This window comes from Bos mutus, chromosome 8 (assembly GCF_027580195.1).
Source record: "Bos mutus isolate GX-2022 chromosome 8, NWIPB_WYAK_1.1, whole genome shotgun sequence".
Lineage (NCBI taxonomy): Eukaryota > Metazoa > Chordata > Mammalia > Artiodactyla > Bovidae > Bos > Bos mutus.
In genome coordinates, this window is record NC_091624.1 from 31,595,073 (window position 1) to 31,618,046 (window position 22,974).

The following is a 22,974-nucleotide window of genomic DNA, read 5'->3' on the forward strand; positions in this document are numbered from 1 at the left end:
ATATACACAATTTAAGTCAGTTCTATTGAGGCGGATGAACCGAGAACCTATTATACAGAGTAAAGTGAGTCAGAAAGAGAAAGATAAATATCGTATTCTAACACATATGTACGGAATCTAGAGGAATGATACTGAAGAACTTATTTACAGGGCACCAGTGGAGAAACAGACATCGAGAATAGACTTATGGACATGGGGAGAGGGGAGGTGAGGGTGAGATGTATGGAAAGAATAACATGGAAACTTACACAACCATATGTAAAATAGATAGCCAATGGGAATTTGCTGTATGGCTCGGGAAACTCAAACAGGGGCTCTGTATCAACCTAGAGGTGTGGGGTGGGGAGGGAGATGGGAGGGAGCTTGAAAAGGGAGGGGATATGTGTATACCTATGGCTGATTCATGTTGAGGTTTGACAGAAAACAAAAAAATTCTGTAAAGCAATTATCCTTCAATAAAAGAATAAATTTAAGAAAACAGTAAAAAAAAAAAAAAAAAGAATAAGAAAATTGGCATAAAGCCTGTCTTCCATGACTCTGGCCCATTTATTGTCACCGTAGTCCACCCACATATCACACCAAAGCGAATGCGCGTGATAGACTCAGTTTGGATTTGCATGTCATCATCTCCTAAGGCAGGAACTGTGAGAAAAAATAATTCTAACACTCACTGTGGGTTGATGAGAGACAGGTGGAATGAATGTGTCAAAATATAAATGCAGGATTTGGAATATTTGCAAGTTTCAGGAGGAAATTCATATTAGAGTGGGATGGTTGGTAAATGAAAGTTGAATATAATAAGTGGTCTGACAGCCATGAGCTGCAAGTCATCTCAGTAACTTGGTCAATATGCATCAAAGAGATTACTATAGGTTTTATAGAGAGAGAAGTTTGGGCCATAAACCTACAGAAAGCATTAGTGGCTGATGCCAGAAGTAAACAAAGAGAAGAGTCTGTGACTTGAAGGGACAAGATCACTTCCAAGACACTGAGTCTGAAAATAAAACTATTTTTACTAAAAATAAAATAAGAGGCTCAGGGAGGAATCAAGGTAGTGTTGCCAAAAAGGATGAAATATGGTGACTCCTAGAAAGGGAGAGAGTGGCATTCATGATGCAATTTCATTTTTGCTGGAGCAGGAGACAACAGTTTACAAAGCATTCCAGTGAAAGTGAACACTAAAGTGGTTCAGCATGGGAGACACAGAGCCTCTGACTTCTAGGTCCCTCTACCCCATCTCTGGTTTCTTTTCTCCTCTGATTTTGGAGCACATCCAAGGAAAAAGCAGTGTGTGAGACTTGGCATTGATATATTCCTGCTAATTGATTGTGTCATAGCCACATTCATTTTTTCCTTTCAGTAATATATCCTGAGTGTTGCCATGTACATTTTTCAGCTCTGAGAATACAAAGAAGAAAAAATATATCCCTGCCATCAAGCCCATGCTACTCTGGAGGGAAAAAATGGTTTATTACATTAGAGGCCAGAGCCCTGGACACGTGTCCTAGATGGACTCCAAATAGCAAAGCCAGTAAGGCAAGAAAAGACAGATCAAGAAATGGGTATGCAATTGGGTAGGGGAGCGGGATATTGAAAAACGAAGAAAGCTGAAGACAAAGTAGAACAGAAGAGGTCAAAAAGAGCTGGTCTGGGGTATCCCTAGGATGGTCATCTAGTTGACAGAATGAGGGAAGGCTAAGTGGATTGCCAACCCCAGGCTAATGTGGGCAGCAGGTCTCAACACCTAGTAATACTGGCCTCAGGAAGGTACTCAGTACTATTTATTTATTAAAAGAATAGCTGAATAAAAGGTAATACTCTTCTGTGATTTTTGTGCCCTTGTGTTTGGGAGGCCGGAAAACAGACACATGAAAAGATAAACATTCTTTATGAATGGGATTGGAGGTAAACATGTTCTGTCTACAGCCAGACACTGAGCCAACACAGCACAAGTAATACTTCACCTACGCACAAACTCAATGGCATAACTTTGGAAAGATGCCAGCAAAGCTCTCTCTGGTGAGCCCCTAACAGGGACTGGGTCCTGGGCAACTCAGGCAGTCACCACATAGGAGGGCTCCTCCCACCAGTCCTGCTTAGGCAGATGGAAGCAAGTTGCTCTGATCACCAATGGCAGTGTTAGAAATAACCAGAATGGCAGTCCATTTGCCTACCAAAAATAAATAAATAAATACAATGATTTTAAAAGCAGTAGCAAAAATTGCTATTTTTCTCAATCTGGAGAGATAGACTCCTAAGAATCTGTGGGATTCAACTTAACTGGAGGTTTTTCAAAAGTCACTGTATGTCTCTCATTTCATCCCTGCCAGTAATAACAATGTCTTAAAGATTCTGATTTTAGAACCCACTTAAAACACAAACACTTCCTTAAAAGGATTGATAAACACTAATCTCTTATCTCCTAACAAAATGTTACCACTGGCTGAATGCTTGTATTCTGGTTGGGTCAACCCAATGCTTGGGTCTCTGGTTTTAAGTATCATGTAAAGAAATATATTATAAAAAATATGGTAGTGACTCACAGAACTTAAGGACAGGAGTGCAACTGGGTCAGAGAAGGACGCATGAGAAGCTTGCAGAACTCTCTCTTCTCCCTTCTCTCTTTTGTACTCAAACATGTCTTCACTTTTTCTCTCTTCCTAGATCTACTTCCTCTGAATCTCTAGCCAGACCAAGGGCAAAGATGGTTATCCCACAACATCTTAGCTTGTATCTGCTCTTCCTAAGAGATACCTGATCTGTTCATTCCAATTTCAAATTACTGAGAGAAGGAATGTGATTAAAACCATTTTAGATGAACTGTCCTCCTCTAATCCAGTCACCTCCAGCCAGGGGCAAGTTACATGACATAAACATGGCTGTTGAATATCCTTCTGTGGAAGGGGGTAGGGAAAGCATGATTCCCAAGTCTGATATTTTATTGCCAGTCCCAGCAAATGAAGCAAATTTCTATGCTAATCATGCAAAAATTTCCAGACACCTGGCTCTGGGTAATTGTTGTCCTATCGTATGGTAATAGGAGAATGCTGGCTTACAGAGAGGATAAAGATAAATCTTGGCAGCTTAATGATATTGCTGCATCCTACCTTCCTCTACATCCTTGGAAAAAATTAAAATCTGCAGATTACTGGATGAGATCCTAAAGTTAAATGCCTGCACACTCCTTGGATGTGATGTTTGTTGTAAGTAAGAATGACTACAGCAAAAATGTTTCAGAAAGTTTCTTGCACTGAGCACTATTTTACTACTGTTGCCAGAAAACCGATGTGATTAATTACATCATGAAGATCCATGGAGATTATACAGTCAGGGCTATTTTGATGTTCTTTCTCATGAACTTCAATCTCCTTTAAGCTAGTAAGACACAATTTGAGGGAAAGCTTTTTTTTTCATCCTTAAGAACTGAAAAGATAGAAACAGTTAAAAAGAATCATAGCAATTCCTTCTCTTTCTAAATCTACCTTTAGCCTTTTCCGAAGAAGGAGCTCTATGATAAAGTTGCATGTGAGACAGCACAAACATTTCTCAACATTTTTTTATCACCTGTGTTTATATATATCTTTTAAATTAATTTATTTACTTGACTGTGCTGGGTCTTTGTTGCTGCATGGGATTTCTCTAGATGTGGTGAATGGGGGCTACTTTTCATTGTGGTGTGTAGTCTTCTCATTGAGGCGGCTTCTCTTGATGCAAAACAAGAGCTCTAGAGCATGCGGGCTTCAGTAGTTGTGGCTTATGGGCTCTAGAGCGCTGGCTCAGTAGTTGTAGTACAGGGCTCAGTTTCTCTGTGGCGTGTGGAATCTTTCCAGAGCAGGGATCAAACCTGTGTTCCCTGCATTGGCAGGTGGATTCTTAACCACTGAACCATCAGAGAAGTCCTGTGTATATGTATTTTAAAATCATGTAGTTCCTTATTGCCCACTGAGTTTCAGCAGGAAGCTGGCAGTGAAGTCACACTGCAGAGGCTCTTGGGAGATTCTTTGGGCCACAGAAAAAAAGTTAACATGTCAGCCATAATATGTCTCCTCTTTCCCATCAGTATTTGTTTCCATTATGCAGAGAAACTGATAGCTCAATATATTTTCCTGGGTGAATTAAAAGAGGAACAGACATTAGCAAATAGTTTTACTGATTGAAATGTACTCAGAAAAAGCTCATGATCAATGAACTGTGGAATTTTTCACTTGCAAATAGGAATATTTTGCAAAGATAAAACATATATAGGAGGAATTCCAAGCACTACACAATTTTTCTCCTACATTAATAATGAATGAATAAGAAATGAAACTGGCTTCTTTAAAATTTCAATTAATTTATTTTTTTTAATTGGAGGCTAATTACTTTATAATGTTGTAGTGGTTTTGGCCATACATTGACATGAATCAGCCATGGGTGTACATATGTCCCCATCCTGAACCCACCTTCCATGTCCTTCTTATCCCATTCCTCAGGGTTGATCCAGTGCACCGGCTTTGAGTGCCCTGTCAAAACTGGCTTTTGATGAGATAATTATGGCAAAATATTAATTTGTGGCTTGTTCTTAGTGCTGTAGGAGTGAATAAGGAAGAGTTGTCTTTTCCCATCTCAATAAGTGTTTGTGTTCTGCCTTTTACCTCCCTGGCCTAAGAATGGCTTTTGTGTTGGGAAACTGAAGTTTAAGGCAACTGGAAATCAGCTCCCTGACAGCTAGGGAGGATAATGGGTGATGGGGAATAGGTGTAGCAGCGACGTGGAAGCAGAGCTGGCCCAAGCAATAAGAAGCATGGGAGTCTTACCCTAAAGGGGGGCATCTCGGGGACAGAAGGTCAGGTTAGCTTGTGGATGTGAGGGCTGAGGAATATTTCAGAAGGAACAACATATGCAAAGATCCTGTAGCAGACAGATACATAGTACATCCAAGGAACCTAGAGAAGAGAGGAGGAAAAAAGGAGGAAGGCAGCTCTGAGTGACAGGGAGGGGCCAGGGTCTTATACCTTGTGTTAAGAGATTTTGGTCTTTTTCCTGAGAGCAATGAAAAACCATTGAAGAGTTTTAAGCAGGGGAGTAATGTTAGTATACCTTGTTAGTATGACCAACCTAGATAGCATATTAAAAAGGAGAGACATTACTTTACCAACAAGGTCCATCTAGTCAAAGCTATGGTTTTTCTAGTAGTCATGTATTGATGTGAGAATTGGAGTATAAAGGAAGCTGAGCGCCAAAGAATTGATGCTTTTGAACTGTGGTGTTGAGAGTCCCTTGGACTGCAAGGAAATCCAACCTGTCAATCCTAAAGGAGATCAGTCCTGAATATTCATTGGAAGGACTGATGCTGAAGCTGAAACTGCAATACTTTGGTCACCTGATGCGAAGAACCAACTCACTGGAAAAGACCTTGATGCTGGGAAAGATTGAAAGCAGACGGAGAAAGGGATGACAGAGAATGAGATGGTTAGATGGCATTAACCGATGCGAAGGACATGAATTTGAGTAGGCTCTGGGAGTTGGTGATGGACAGGGAAGACTGGCGTGCTGCATGCAGTCCATGGGGTCACAAAGAGTCGAACACCACTGAGTGACTGCACTGAACTGAATGCAATCACATTTGCCTTAAGGCATTTTATGCTTACACCCGTGCTATAAGGTAAGCACAACGGTAGCCTCATGGAACTAGCTTGAGGGAAGTTTAGCAACGCTGTATTCTCCATCAACCACCCCACATAAACATGCATTCTTATTAGACAAAAACAAAACCAAACAGCATGCTTACTGTGGAAATGCAGCTTCTAGACAGTCCTTAAGCACTCCTTTCTGGCACCCCTAGACCTGGAACTGCCACTACATGTGTGATATTATTATCATTCTCCAAGATGAAGAGATCAAAGATCAGAGAGATTAGCTACCTTGTCCAAGACCAGACAGCTAGCCAATTTCAGAGTGAGGATGGGGATCAAATCTGCCCAGAGTTCCTGCAGCAGTTGTGGTTCATGCTCCCCCTGGGAGAACACCTGCAGGTAGCCCCCCACATGCCCGCTTGGATGGTCCCCTGCAGACAGTTTCCTCAGATGCCCACAGACCTCTTGCCTATCTCTGCACCAGGGCCTTCTCTGGCCAGGAAATTCAGTTGACCTGTGCACAGAAATTTAACCTCCTAGAAGTGACTGTCAGTGAGGACAAGAGCTGGGGAAAAAAATGCCCAGCTTCCTTGTCCTCCCTCAAATCCTTCTGAGGTCTGCTTCACAAGTATCACAGAGGGTCCCCAGCAGCTCACAACTGGATCTTTAATTTACCCTTTGTTGGTGTCCCTCCTTTCCCTAACTCTCCCTCAGTGCCCCCTGGAATCAACTTCTATATAAGTTACTTGCACGTAACTCCTTGTCTCAGGGTCTGCTTTGGGGGGAACCCAGATCAAGACAGCTTTTAACCAATGCAGTCTACTAAATCTCTTAATCTTGTTTGGAGAATTTCCCCCCAATTCCCTTGTTATGAGATCAATTTAATGAGCATTTAATGGGTACATGGCCCTGTACCAAAGGGTACAAAGGAACCATTATGGCATCTATTTTGTTCATTACTTTGGGCAGAAGGTGACAACTCTAAAGAGGGAATGAATAAATGATGCAAAGAGAAAGATGACAGTTTCGTGTGTAGGTGGCTCTATTCGGGGGTGTGATGGAGCAATAGCACTCACTTTCTAATATATTGCTCTACACTCTGGTTCCAGGATATTAAATGTCTCCATCAGGGAAAGTAATGTCATGCCATTAAGAATTAATAATATACACTCTTGGGCGACATTACCCTATTAATTCTGATTCTATCTCAGTTGAACACAAATGCTGTTCAGTGTTTGGATGATTTATCAAGATATGAAGTAAAGCTTGCCAAATCTCTAGCTATAGTCATAAATAATTGCACCATCTTTTAGTCCACATTTTCTGTTTAAAAGGCTGTATATTGGCAAACTAGTCATGGATGGAGTTTAGGCCTCAAATTCTATTTAGGGCACAAACTCTAATCTTTAAAAGTGGCATACGTTGCATGACTTTTCTAAAAGTATAAGTCCAATGACATGATACAGAATCCTACATGAATCTTTCATAAGATTTGCAAATCTGTTTTTCTTTTCTAACCATCCTAAGAGGAAATGCCAGATGGTTTGGCATTAGCTATGCCAGTTTTCAGGAAGGAGTAGAGTTTACTTCACAGTTGATCGAAGACACTGACTATTCCAGTCCTGGATTTCCACTGGTTTCTGAGCTTTGTTGAAACAAAGCCCATGGCTTTAATTAGAATAGGATTTGTGTAATTCTGTGATGAACACACAGAAGTCTAGAATGTCCCAGCATATTGCCACCATGCCTCATGTGCTGAGGTCGTAGGGTTCTGAGGGGTTCTCATGCAAGCCAAGGAGTTCAACTCACTAGAATTCTCTGGACACGGGGACAGGTTTTTGGAGGCAATTGGAAGTGGAGGAAAATGGTTGTCAACTCAAACTGCTCCCAAATAGCAATGGGAAGAGAGTCTCTGAAATATGTAGTGTTCTGTGCACACTTGGATTACTTGCAATCATAATAGGGAGACTTCTATGATCATATTATATTCTAGCTGGCTCGAAGTCATGACAAAGTCATTGCATGAAAGGCGGGGTAAGACAAAGGCACAAAGTCACAGGTTCGGTGGTTGGGAATCAAGTCTGTGTGCTGTGCGTGCATGTTCAGTCGTGTCCAACTCTTTGTGACCCCAGGGATTGTAGCCCGCCAGGCTCCTCAGTCCATGGGTATTCTCCAGGCAAGAATACTGAAGTGGGTTGCCATTTCCCTCTCCAGGGGATCTTCCTGATCCAGGGATCAAACCTGTGTCTCCTCCACTGGCAGGCGGATTCTTACCACTCAGCCACCTGGGAAGCCTATCATTCTATCTAACCTCTCCTAAATATGCCTAAACATTTGAGACAAGAAGTAGTGATGGAAGGAAGAGGGACAGAGACAATTCATGAGGATGCTTGAGCTATAGATGGATTGAAAGGAAAGATTATCTGTTGATATCATACTCAACTGATTGACATTTCCAAGAAAGAAACTACAACTGATCATGGCTCAAATTTCAAAACAACTGAAGAAGAATATAAAGCTGTCCTGGGTGATGAAAAACCACGTAGGGGACAATATGCCCCAGCAAATCAATATGAAAGGAGGAGTGGGGCCTCCCCTGGCAGCCCAGTGGTTCAGACTGCCCTCCCAAGGCAAAGGGTATGGGTTCAATCCCTGGTTGGGGAACTAAGATCCCACATGCTGCAGGGTGCAGCCGAAAAAAGAGAGAGAGGAAAAGGAGAAGCAAAACAGGGCTTGGATAGGTAGTTGGACTGTCACCTCTAACTGAACACACAAATAGCTCTATCTTGATGAAAAACATAATTTTTACATTGTTGCAGACCCCCAAGATTAGCAAGTAACGTACCTCAACTTACATTACCCTTACCATGAACTTCTTTTGGTATTTTCTTGACAACGTCCTCAAGCTTTCAACAGTCACAAAAACAATCTCCCCTCCTTTGTGAAGCTGCCTGAGAAGCAACAACCCCCCACCTTTCCTCTCAACCTACATGACATCACAATTATCATTTGCTATTTTTTAACAGCTTTATCAAGGGATAACTGGCATATAATAAACTTCACATATTTAAAGTGGAAATTTTGACATTTTTGACCTTGTGTCCACCTGTGACATCATAGTATTTCCCTGGACATTTTTTTCTTGTCCTTTGTAATCCTTTTGTCACACTCCTCACTCTCCCTTGGCAACCACTGATCTTTTTCTGTCACTATAAGTTTTAGTGTATGTTTTCTAGAATGTCGTCTAAGTGGAATCCTGCGATATGCACTTGGCCTGGCTTCTTTGACCACATAATTATTTTGAGATTCATCCATGTTGTAGTGTGTATCAGTAGTTCATTCCAACTGCTCAGTAAAATCCTACTGCATGGATATACCACAATCTGCTTATCTATTCACCTGTTGATAGACATTTGGATTGTTTCTAGTTTTGGTTACTAAAGATAAAGTTGTTACAAATATTTATGTGGAAGTCTTTGTGTGGACATAAGCTTTTTATTTCTCTTGGGTAAATACCTAGGAATAGAATGCCAAGATCATATGTTTAACTTTTTAAGGAATTGCTCAACTGGTTTCTAAAGTGGTTTATACCATATTAAATGCCACCAAAAGTGCATATGTATAGGAGTTCTAGTTTCTCCACACCCTTGTCAACACTTGGTATGGTCAGTCTTTCTAATTTTAGCCATTTCAGTAAATTAGTAGTGGTATCATGTTGTGATTTTAATTTACATTGGCAGTGGCACCCCACTCCAGTACTCTTGCCTGGAAAATCCCGTGGATGGAGGAACCTGGAAGGCTGCAGTCCATGGGGTCACTGAGGGTCGGATATGACTGAGCGTCCTCACTTGCACTTTTCACTTTCATGCATTGGAGAAGGAAATGGCAACCCACTCCAGTGTTCTTGCCTGGAGAGTCCCAGGGACGGGGGAGCCGGGTGGGCTGCCATCTATGGGGTCGCACAGAGTCGGACACGACTGAAGTGACAGCAGCAGCAGCAGCAGCAACGACATTGAACACCTTTTTGTGTGCATATTTTCTCTCTGTGTATGTTCACTGGTGAAGTATCTGTTCAAATCTTTTGCCCATTTTCTATTTGGTTGTTTTCTTATTACTGAGTTTTCAGAATACTTTATAAATTCTGTGTGTAAATTTTTATCATATATATGCATTGAAAATATTTCTCTAGTATATGACTTGTCTTTTCTTTATTTTAAAGTATTTTTCTTACAGCATAAGTTCTTAATTGTAGTAAAGTCTAATTTGTCAAAGTTTTCTTTTATGGATCGTTCTTTTCAGGTTATATCTAAGAAATCTTTGTTTAGCCCATGGTTACAAAGATTTTTTCCAATATGTCTTCTTCTGGGAGCTTTATAATTTCAGGTTTTACATTTAGGTCTATGATACCTGGGAAGTTAATTTTTGTAAAGAGTGTGAGATATGAGTTGAAATTCTTTTTTTTTTTCCTCATGTGGATATTCAATTGTTCCAGCATTCTAAATGAATTCCTGAGTGATCTTGAGTCTGTTGATCTGTGGGGCCATACTTTGAATTGCACTTTGAATATGCAAGTGAAAAAAAGAGGAAATTCTTTTTAAAATATCTATTTATTTATCTGGCTCCTCCAGTCTTAGTAGCTGCACGTGGGATTTTCAGTTGCAGCGTGTGAAGTCGTAGTTGCAGCATGTGGTATCTAGTTCCCCAACCAGAGTTTGAACCTAGATGGCTTGCATTGGGAGCTCAGAGTCTTGGCCACTGCACCACCAAGGGAAGTCCTAAAATTCTTGATTCTTGAAAAAAAAAAAAATTAAAAGAAGAAATTCCAATCATAATATATTACTTGGCTCTGCAGTGAGTATACACACAATTGTATTAATATTAATCCACTCAGGTGTTACTGGGTGGTTTTAAGCAACAGTTCTGAAGGCTGGCAAATCCAAGAACCAGGGAAGATAGAAAGAACTGTGGTTTCTCGTTCTCCTCTTATAAGGGCATTAATCTCATTATGGGAACCTCACCCTCATGGCTTCAGCTAAAACTAATTACTTCCCCCAAAGTCCCATTTCCCTCAGTGATAATATCTCTGAGGATTAAGATTTTAACATATCAATTCGTGGGGTAGGAGGGAGATGCCATTCAGTCCTTGGCAATGGGTCATAGTGATGGAAGCATTTGATTATTGATTTATGTAAAAGTACTAATAAAACTAGAAAGGGAGAATGAGAATAGTGGGGAAAAAATAAGTATGTATCAATAGAAGCTCAATACATAATGCCCAAAATTGATAACTCAAAAAATAACAGTATAAGGCTATTTTAATGATATGAAGCTTAGCTACAGGGCTGGTGGCCTCTAACTACTGTTGGTTTTAAAGAGTGAATAGATCTATGGTTCGGGAGGGGGTGTGGCAGAAGCCAGCCATTTTTCATCATCAGCCTTTTAGTATTATTTTACTTTAAAATAAAATAAAAATATGTGTTATTTTGCTTAAAGTGAAAATTAATTAGATTTGAAAATACAAGTATTCTTTACAGAGTTTGATGTTTTTGAATAAACTTAGACCTTTTTTAGTTTAATGTTCTAGTGAAGGGCAGAGCTGGATAAGGCTTTTCAGGATACTTAAACCAACTAAATATGGAAAATAGGCCTTTAATTAATTATTAACTCATCTAACTATTGGAATTATAAGCACCACATAGACCCAAGAATAAGGCTGCCAGGTTTAGCAAATAAAAATAAGTATGATAATTGATGCTTTTGAACTGTTGTGTTGGAGAAGACTCATGAGAGGCCCTTGGACTGCAAGGAGATCAAACCAGTCAATTCTAAAGGAAATCAATCCTGAATATTCATTGGAAGGACTGATGCTGAAACTGAAGCTCCAATACTTAGGTCACCTCATGCAAAGAGTCGACTCATTAGAAAAGACTCTGATGCTGGGAAATACTGAAAGCAGGAGAAGGGGACGACAGAGGATGAGATGGTTGGATGGCATCACCGACTCAATGGACATGAGTTTGAGCAAGCTCCAGAAGATGGTGGAGGACAAGGGAAGCCTGGCATGCTTCAGTCTATGGGGTTGCAAAGAGTCGGACACAACTGAGCAACCGAGCAGCAATAAATGTCCCATGCAGTGTTTGAGACATACTTATCCTAAAGTATTACTTGTTTATCTGAAATTCAAATTTCACTTGGCTTCTTACATTTTATCTAACAACTCTATCCAAGAGACACATTATTCATAAAAATTGCTAGAATGGAGCACACTGGGGGTGGGAGGTGGGAGATTTTTCATTTACTCACCCTGCTTTGTGGCAGCCCAGTGTTGATTCCAGCGTATTTCTGGAGGTGCTGCTGCTGCTGCTAAGTCTCTTCATTCATGTCTGACTCTGTGTGACTGCATAGACAGCCACCCGCCAGGTGACCCCATCCCTGGGATTCTCCAGGGAGAACACTGGATGGGTTGCCATTTCCTTCTCCAATGCATGAAAGTGAAAAGTAAAAGTGAAGCCGTTCAGTTGTGTCCGACTCTTAACAACCTCATGGACTGCAGCCCACCAGGCTCCTCCGTCCATGGGATTTCCCAGGCAAGAAAGAGCCTGTTATTGCAGTACTTTTATTTTTTTTTAATCCACTCAAGTCCTCTGAGTCTGCATAACCAGTTATAGCACTTTCGTGTGCTCAGTCATGTCTGACTCTTTGCAACTCCATGGACCCTAGCCTGCCAGGCTCCTCTATCCATGGGATTCTCCAGGCAAGAATACTGGAGTGAGTTGCCATTTCCTCCTCCAGGGGATCTTCCCAACTCAGGGATCAAACCTGTGTCTCCTGCATTGGCAGGTAGATACTTTCCTACTGAGCCGCCTGGGAAGCCCTATGCAAATGCAAAACTTACACAGCATATGCACTTGTAACAGGAAATGCTTGAGTCGCAGTCCTTAAAAGTGAATGTTGGCCCCTGGAAGGATAACATTTTCTGAGGGCTAAGAAAGAAAGTGGTTAGAAATGAAGTAAATGTACATTTCTCTTACTTTTTACTTCATCCGAAATGTGCAGTGTTACAGGCATTTAAAGCAGGAGAGACTTAGGTCTATGGTTTCACATTTAATATCTAGTCATGATGTTATGCTGGATTCTCTTCTGTAAATGTAAAAAGAATTAGAAGTTATTATGAGAAATTTTAAATATATACAGAAGTAAAGAAAATGAACCTCCACACGTCCATCATCCCAGCAATGATAACTCATGGCTGATCTTCGTTTGTTTCAATTCCTATTCTTTATCCCTCTCTAGTTATTGTGAAGGAGAAGGCAATGGCAACCCACTTCAGTACTCTTGCATGGAAAATCCCGTGGATGGAGGAGCCTGGTAGGCTGCAGTCCATGGGGTCTCGAAGAGTCGGACATGACTGAGCGACTTTGCTTTCACTTTTCACTTTCATGCATTGGAGAAGGAAATGGCAACCCACTCCAGTGTTCTTGCCTGGAGAATCCCAGGACGGGGAGCCTGGTGGGCTGCCGTCTGTGGGGTCGCACAGAGTCAGACACAACTGAAGCGACTTAACAGCAGCAGCAGCAGCAGTTATTGTGAAGCAAATTCCAGACATCATCTAATTCCATCTCTAAATATTTCAGTATGTATTTCTGACATACAAGGACTCTCCCTTATAAACATATCCACACTACCCTCATCTCACACACACTCCTAAATCAACGAAAATTCTGAAAAAGACATTTTAAATAATATTTGCTAGATGAAATAGAAATGATCTCACAGGATTTTAGCCAACACACTCCTTTCTGGTATTAATTAAACAATGTGGACAAGTTTAAATGCCATTCAGGTACCACTTCAGAGGAGGTAAATTCAAACACTCCAATCAGGTATTAAAGTAGCTTGTCTTTTTAATATTCAAAGAAATATACTATTGTTCAATCACTCCTTGATCCAACAGATATCCATTGAATACCTATTGCACTAAGAACAGGACACAAAGATCAACACATTTGCCTTGAGGCATTGTGGAACATGCAAGCTTATATACAAGCACGTGTGATACAAAGCAGAAGGAATTAGCGACAAATAAAGGCACAAGGGAGAACTAGCTGTTGAAAAGGGTTCTAAAGGATGTGTGTGCTTATTCCAAAGTAGCCGAGGCTGGCTTTTCACTGGAGGAAGCAGCAGGAAGAAAGGCATAAAGAAGACAAAATCTCCTAAATTATTCATTCTTTAACAACAAAGACTGGGTCTTACACATCTTTGCAAATCTCCTGCCCTGGCCTGTGACACCTAGCACAGTGCCCGACACGCATGGACATTTATTGAAGAGATGAACGTAAAATTCACTTTTTACCCCAGTGATTAACAATATTAATTCTCAGTCATTCCTAAAATGCCTGTGTTATACTGCATTATACATGAAGACCATGCCACACAACCCCTTCCACCCCCATGAGGAAGAGGTAAGCTTTGCATTATTTTATGAGGGCAAATGTTTAATTGCCCTGAATATTTTCAGAAAGATGCTGCCTCCCTTTATGTACTAGTTTCTTTCATGTGGCCCAAGCATATCATGGGTGAATTCTTGCTGATCTCCTTTATTAGTTTAAAGGATGATTGAACCATCTGTGGGTCTCCCCCTCCCCCCACCCTGTTATTGTGACCTGCCCATTAGCCTTCTAATGAGCAGATATGAAATTTGCTTTACTGACCATTTTCTCTGAAAATAAAAGCCAGAGTGAAGCTTTGCTAACCACATGATTGAAATTTATTGCCACTGAAAGGATTGTGTGTAGGTGGGGAGGAGGGGGTTTGGATTGGGCTCTAAATTAAAACTTAAAGAGCTCTCTGTAATCATTACAAGGACTGTAGTGTCCTGAGTAAAATTTAATCCTATCTGTTCCATAGGAGAGAAGGTCTGCATATTTACCAGCTGGCCAGCAGTGCAGTAAATTTATACTGAGTTATTTTCCATATCATTTTGTTTATTTATATAGACCCGATTAGACCCTTTCAAAGGCTTAACTTAGTGTGGCTGCTGCAGACAGCTAGCTTACACCAAGCCTTTCTTGGCAAGACTTGAAAGCGAACTGTAAATGGTGTAAACAATTGTATGTGATTATACACTGCCAAATACTGTGCATCTGGGAAGACAAACAAAACTTATTAAACAGACAACAAATAGTCGAGGTAAATATCAAATATGTTAACTCTACAAAACACAGGGCTGGATCTCGTCAAAGTCTTATTAACTCAGCACAGCTGGATTAAAATAAAAAGCACCATTTAGACTTAAAAGCAGGGGATCCCCAAGTTAGAAAGTCTGGATTCTGTTCCTGTCTCCATCACTAATTCACTAAGTGACACTGATTATTACTTTGATTTTTGTTTGAGTTTTCCCAACAATGGCAAAGGGATTTCAGGGCTGCTCCTGAGAGCATAGGAGAATGTTCACCATATGACTTCCCTGGAAGACACTCAAGAGAATTGCTGTCTGGTCACCTCCTAATATCCTGCGATCTCCAGGAGGTCTATGTCCCCCTCGAAAGTAAGTCAGCCTAAGTAAAAATTGGTGAAAGAGATGACGTTCTCAAGTTAGGTCAATTCCGTGGCCATGGCAGGCTTTGGAGATAGGCAGCAGTGCGTGCGTGCTAAGTCACTTCAGTCGTGTCCAACTCTTTGTGACTCTACGGACTATAACCCACCAGAATCCTCTGACCTTGGGATTCTCCAGACAAGAATACTGGAGTGGGTTGCCATGCCCTCCTCTAGGGCATATTCCAGACCCAGGAATTGAACCTGTGTCTCTTGCATCTTCTGCGTTGGTAGGCAGATTTTTTACCACTGCATCACCTGGGAAGCTCTATCTTTTTATAAGGAGGCAAAATCTGTCCCAGGAGCGATAAGCAGCTATCTGCTTCCCTGGTGGCTCAGCTGGTAAAGAATCTGCCTGCAATGTGCGAGACCTGGGTTCAATCCCTGGGTTGGGAAGATCCCCTGGAGAAGGGGAAGGCTACCCACTCCAGTATTCTGGCCTGGAGAACTCCATGGACTATATAGTCCATGGGGTTGCAAAGAGTCGGCAACGACTGAGCGACTTTCACATCCATCTTACTGGCCAGACTCGGCAATATGTCTACCCTTCCATTCCTTTCTGCCTCCCATGAATGAGGGGTAGAAAGGAATGGGATTCCACAACTGGCTTAGATTTATAACCTTTCATCTATTGAGGTGGTGGAGGGGCCTACCTTCTCTAAGGGCAATAGAGAGGGAGACGTGGAGAGGGGAAGACCATGCCAACCCCAGAGTAGGTACTCACGAAGGACACTTGTTCCAACCGCTCTAACATCAGAGGTGTTTGGAACCATACAAGTTTATGGTTGATGGTTGGTATCTTTGGGTGTTTTTAATAGAACTTGCTTTAAAAGCAAAGCATTGTCAGTGACTTTTTCAACCTCATTTTATCTACCCTTGTTCCTTTCCTGTCTCATGTCCTGAAATGTTGTTTATCTCACAACCCAGGGTTCCCACTATTCTGTAGATCAGAAATGTTCAACTCAGCTGCACATGAAAGTGAAAAGAAAGTGTTAGTTGCTCAGTTGTGTCTGGCTCTTTGTGACTGCATGGACTGTAGCCCTCAGGCTCCTCTGTTCATGGAATTCTCCAGGCAAGAATGCTGGAGTAGGTAGACATTTCCTTTTCCAGGGGGTCTTCCCAATCCAGGGATAGAACCTGGGTCCCCTGCATTGCAGGAGGATTCTTTATCATCTCAGCCACCCAGGAAGCCCATAAGAATCATCTAAAGAGATTTTTTAGAATCCTGCTCTCCAGCCTTGCACTCCTAGGATCTCTGAGGGTGGAACAGACACATCAGTATTTTTTAAGTCCCCTGGGTACACCCTCACAGAGAGGCACTGAACTAATATCCCAAATGGCTAACCATCATTTAAAGTGGCGGTGCTCCTTTATCTTGGAGATGCACTTGAGTCGCCTGTGGTGATTTTAAGTCTCACATTTGCCTAGGTTACATAATCTAAATCCTAAATGTAACTCTCTTCTTCTCTACTGCTTCTATCTTAATTCATGCCACTAGCATCTCTATCTTCTACTTTTGCAACAATATCTCTGTTTCCATGGCACCTAGAGTGAGCTTCTGGAGCTTAAATTTGATGGTTTATCATCCTGCTGGAAATCCTTAATGCTTAGAATACAATCCAAGGCCCTGACTACGGCCACTCAGCCCTAAGTGACTAGTCCTGCCTCTTCCTCCGCAGCCTCCTTGTCTCCCTCTGTAGGATTTACTTCCCAGCCTCGTACTGTGTCTCTGACATGCCCAGCTGGGTCTCACCCCTGGGCCTATGCCCTTGCTGCTCCCTCTGTCTAGCACCCTTCCTCCCAGATATACACATGGCTTTGCTCCCTTCATTCAGGATTTTATCCCTTGTGAAATACCTTTCCTTTACTATATGTATCTCAAATAACACCTCCCTTCTTTTTGTCTTCTTACCCTGCTATATTCTCTTTTATAGCTTTTGCCACTACCAGAAACCAAATTACTTGCTAGTTTATTTACCCAGTGCCCATTTTCTCCTAGAAAACAAAATATGAGGGGTGGGATTTTGTTTGGTTTGAGTATAATCCAATCTCTGGAATAGTGCCTGGAACATAATATGTACTCAATATACAGTGAATGAATAAATGAATGAGTAAATATCCCTTACTTTCATTTTACTCTCATTGTCAAATGTATCACAATTATGAAGCTATCACAGAATAAGCCTATTGAGATCACACAGGTTTCTCAAATAAAGCAACCCATATATGCATTTTTGGTCTCTTTTATTTGACTTCCTTTAATTTGAAACCTGAGTTTCTCACCAGCTCAGAAAATATTGGATCACATAAAACATCAATAAGATTTATTTTTATTGGAAAAGGTGATTGCTCCAAGTTAGGGCTGTCTGATTTAGCAACTAAAAATATAAGCTGTCAAGTTAAATTTGAATTTCAGATAAACAACAAATAAATGGACATACACTACAAAATTACTCGTTTGCTTATCAGAAATTTTAATCTGACTGGGTGCCCCATAGTTTATGAAAGTGAAAGTGCTAGTTACTCAGTCCTGTCCGACTCTGCAACCCCATGGCCTGTAGCAGATTCTTTACCATCTGAGCTACCAGGGAAGCCCATCTTGTATTTTATCTGACAACCTAAATCCAAACTGCAGTGGAATTTGCTTTAATACAGGAGCAAGTATGAAGTCAGATGACCTGGTTTTGAATTGGAGCTCAGCCACTTTTTGAGTATGTGAACTTGTGTTGTTGCTCAGTCGCTTCAGTCATGTCAGACTCTTTGCAACCCTGTGGACTGTAGCCTGCCAGGCTCCTCTGTCCATGGGATTTTCCCTGGCAAGAATACTGGAGCAGGTTGCCATTTCCTCCTCCAGGGGATCTTCCCAACCCAGAGATCGAACCCACATCTCCTGTGTTAGCAGGTGAATTCTTTACTACTGAGCCACCTGGAAGCACTATGTGAATTTGGAGAGGTTATTTAAATTTGTCAAGCTGTCGTTTTTCCATATCTAAAATGGTGATAATAATATTTATTTTATGTGATTATTTGAAGATTAAAATTTAAAGCTATCTAAATCACTTAGTTTAGCACCTGGCCTACTATGATCACAAATGATATTACTATCATCACTGTTATCATATGTAAAGTCATCAACTATCTGAGATTTATCCAGGACTGAGGGCTTTCCTCAGTTATAGGACTCTCAGTGATAAAACTGGAAAAGTTCCAAGCAAAGTGGGAAAGTTGGTCATCTTGGTAGCTACTTAGAAAAAATTTAGTACAGCTATACTAGTGCACTTACTTTAAGCTTTAAGTAATACACAAGGATTATTTTATATCCATTAACAAAAAAGGTCTGGTTGCAATGGAAAAATTTTAAGGTTCTATTTCAAAAAGCAAATTTGTTCTTTTATTCTAGACACATTTAGATCTCCATTACTGGAAAGAGGTGTGTTTGAGTTGTATATATTTAGAAAACCACTTAAGTGGCACTGTTAAAGATTGATTAATACACTTTTAAAACATTAACAATCAAAATGGACCTTTGACTGCCAAACAGTTCTGTGCATTTATAGTTCAGTCTTTTGTACTCTGCATCAAAAAAGGCTGTTAAGGAACAACTTGTTTCACAGATGAGATGGTGCTAATTTATGCAAATGTTCAGTACAATGATTGGAGCAGCAAAATTCAAAGAGGTTATATCTTAAACCTCTTAGGCAAGGGAAGTGACTAGGATGCTATCTAAAACTCTCTGTGGGCTTCCCAGGTGGCTCAGTGGTAAAGAACCCACCTGCCAATGCAAGAGATGTGGGTTTGGTCCCTGGGTCGGGGAGACACCCTGGAGATACTGCAGCCCACTCCAGTATTCTTGCCTAGGAAATCCCATGCTGCTGCTAAGTCGCTTCAGTCGTGTCTGACTCTGTGCGACCCCATAGATGGCAGCCCACCAGGCTCCCCCGTCCCTGGGATTCTCCAGGCAAGAACACTTGAGTGGGTTGCCATTTCCTTCTCCAATGCATGAAAGTGAAAAATGAAAGTGAAGTCGCTCAGTCGTGTCCGACTCTAGCGACCCCATGGACTGCAGCCTATCAGGCTCCTCCGTCCATGGGATTTTCCAGGCAAAAGTACTGGAGTGGGAATCCCATGGACAGGCTATAATCCTTGGGGTTGCAAAAGAGTTGGACACGACTTAGTGACTAAAGAGCACCACCACCACCACCACCACCACCACCACCAAAACCTCTGCAATGGTTAAGTCTCTCAAATAGGTGCTTTCTGTGAGCTGTTACTTGATAATAGAGTTGAATTAGGAGAGGAATGCCTCCCCTTGACAGTGACCAGGAGTAACAGTATGTATTGAATTTCCTCTTTTAAAGTTAGTTTTATTAGACAAAGCACAAAAGACTTGGTTAAGGATTAGACATCTCCAAGAAAAAGAAATGCAAAAAAGGCAAAATGATTGTCTCAGGAGGCCTTACAAATAGCTGCAAAAAGAAAAGAGGCTAAAGGCAAAGGAGAAAAGGAAAGATATACCCATCTGAATGCAGATTTCCAAAAAATAGCAATGAGAGAAAATAAAGCCTTCCTCAGTTATCAATGCAAAGAAATAAAGGAAAACAATAGAATGGGAAAGACTAGAAATCTCTTCAAGAAAATTAGAGATACCAAGGGAACATTTCATGCAAAGATGGACACAATAAAGGACAGAAACAGCATGGACCTAACAGAAGCAGAAGATATTAAGAAGAGGTGGCAAGAATACACAGAAGAACTATACAAAAAAGATCTCAATGACCCAGATAACCACAATAGTGTGATCACTCACCTAGAGCCAGACATCCTGGAATGCAAAGTCAAGTGGGCCCTAGGAAGCATCACTATGAACAAAGCTAGTGGATGGTGATGGAATTCCAGTTGAGCTATTTCAAATCCTAAAAGATGCTGCTGCTAAAGTGCTGCATTCAATATGCCAGAAAATTTGGAAAACTCAGCAGTGGCCACAGGACTAGAAAAGGTCAGTTTTCATTCCAACCCCAAAGAAAGGCAATGCCAAAGAATATACAAACTCTTGCACAATTGCACTCATCTCACATGCTAGCAAAGTTGTACTCGAAATCCTCCAAGCAAGGCTTCAACAGTACGTGAACCAAGAACTTCCAGGTTCTCGGAAGTTGGATTTAGAAAAGGCAGAGGAAGCAGAGATCAAATTCCCAGCATCTGTTGGATCATAGAAAAGGCAAGAGAGTTCCAGAAAAACATCTACTTCTGCTTTATTGACTATGCCAAAGCCTTTGACTGTGTGGATCACAACAAACTGGAAAATTCTGAAAGAGATGGGAATAGCAGACCACCTAACCTGCCTCCTGAGAAATGTGTATGCAGGTCAAGAAGCAACAGTTAGAACTGGTTCAAAACTGGAAAAGGAGTAGATCAAAGCTGTATATTGTCACCCTGCTTATTTAACTTATATGCAGAGTACATCTTACAAAATGCCAGAGTGGATGAAGGACAAGCTGGAATCAAGATTGCCGGGAGAAATATCAATAACCTCAGATATGCAGATGACACCACTCTTACGGCATAAAGAGAAGAGAAACTAAAGAGCCTCTTGATGAAAGTGAAAGAGGAGAGTGAAAAAAAGCTGGCTTAAAACTCAACATTCAAAAAACTAAGATCATGGCATCTGGTCCCATCACTTCATGGCAAATAGATGGAGAAACAATGGAAACAGTGACGGACTGTTTTTTTTTGGGGGGGGGGCCCTCCAAAATCACTGCAAATGGTGTCTGTGTCCATGAAGTTAAAAGACACTCCTAGGAAGAAAAGCTAGACAGCTTTTCTTGACCAACCTAGACAGCATATTAAAAAGCAGGAACATTACTTTGCCAACAAAGGTTTGTCTAGTCAAAGGTATGATTTTTCCTTTAGTCATGTATGGATGTGAGAGTTGGACCATAAAGAAAATTGAGCGCCTAAGAATTGACGCTTTTGAACTGTGATGTTGGAGAAGACTCTTGACAGTCGTTTGGACTGCAAGGAGATCAAACCAGTCAATCCTAAAGCAAATCAGTCCTGAATATTCATTGGAAGGACTAATGCTGAAGCTGAAGCCTCAATACTTTGGCCATCTGATTGAAAAAATTGACTCATTGGAAAAGACCCTGATGCTGGGAAGGATTGAAGGCAGGAGGAGAAGGGGATGACAGAGGATGAGATGGTTGGATGGCATCACACTGACTCAATGGACATGAGTCTGAGCAGGCTCTGGGAGTTGGTGATGAAAAGGGAAGGCTGGCATGCTGCAGTCAATGGGGTTGTAAAGAGTTGGACATGACTGAGCAACTGAACTGAAGAATTAGACATTACCTCAGTGATGTAGTGGTAAGGGTTTTATCAACAGAAGGCGAGGAGCAGGAAGAAGGGGAGAAAGGAAGAGACAAGCCCCAAATAAGCAACATCCTCATCTTATAATGGAGGGAGTTGCTAGAAGAGAAACTAGAGATTCAAGCATATTATTCATTTTATAATAATATTTGAGTATATTATTTATAATAACAAATATTACCCATAGAAGAGCTAATAATTATCATCTAACTCTCGAGCACTAGAAAAAGTGGAAGAGATGGGATAAACAAAAGCAAGCTAAGACATCATCTTTCCTACCAGATTTAGTAAATAGACCAGAGTTAAGTCAAGAAATTGAGAAACAGGCATAAAAGATAGAGATGAGGTAGAAACCACTAGAAGAACTAAACAGAGAATTTTTATTGTTTTTAATGATAGAACAAGTCAGGAGAGCTGAAGACAGCTGAAGACAACTGATTTCATTGGGAGCTGCCCTGCTTGACTTACTATCACATGCACAGAGCACCTTGATAAAAAAAAAAAAAAAAAATCAATATAAGATGGTACCATTGCAGTACAAAGGTATGTTCATACTGTTCTCTTTTGGCAAAAGTATGCAGGATTCTCAGTATTGTTTGTTTGGTGAGCTTTCAAACAATTGAGTTAGAGTTGTTTACACTTACTTAGTGTTTTAGGGGCCTTAGAAATTGTTGCAGGAAGGGGGACCCCTTCCAGGGCCCGAAACTGGACTCTTGTCTAACACTTGGAAATGAATTGTCTGAGGAGACACATGTGCTGACAAAGCAAGATATTTTATTAGGAAAGCGCACCCGGGTGGAGAGCAGCAGGGTAAGGGAACCCAGGAGAACAATTCTATCACATGGCTTGCAGTCTCGGGTTTTATGGTGATGGGATTAGTTTCTGGGTTGTCCTTAGCCAATCATTCTGACTCAGAGTCCTTCCTGGTGGCGCATGCCTTGTTCAGCCAAGATGGATGCCAGAGAGAAGGATTCTGGGAGGTAGTCAGACAAGTAGTGTCTCCTTTTGAACTTCCCGAATTCTTCCTGTTGGTGGAGGCTTATTAGTTCCGTATTCCTTACCAGAACTTCCTGTCGATGCAAATAGTTACTATGGTGCCTGACCAGGGTTGGCAGTTTCAGTGTGCTTCCCCTAACAAAACTACTTGCCAAAGAAACATTTTAGAAGAGGGAATGAGAGGAAGAGAGAGAAGAAAGGAAAAGAAGTCCAAGATCACTTCCTTTATGCCATCAGTAGCAGACATAGCACTCACCGGCTTTGAATGTGAAGAACTGTTATACTGTTGAAACTTGGACAACACAGGTTTGAGTTGCATAGGTTTGTTAGGGGAAGCACACTGATTGAAACCGCCCACCCTGGCCAGGCACCATAGTAACCATTTGCATGAGTTGTTTTATGA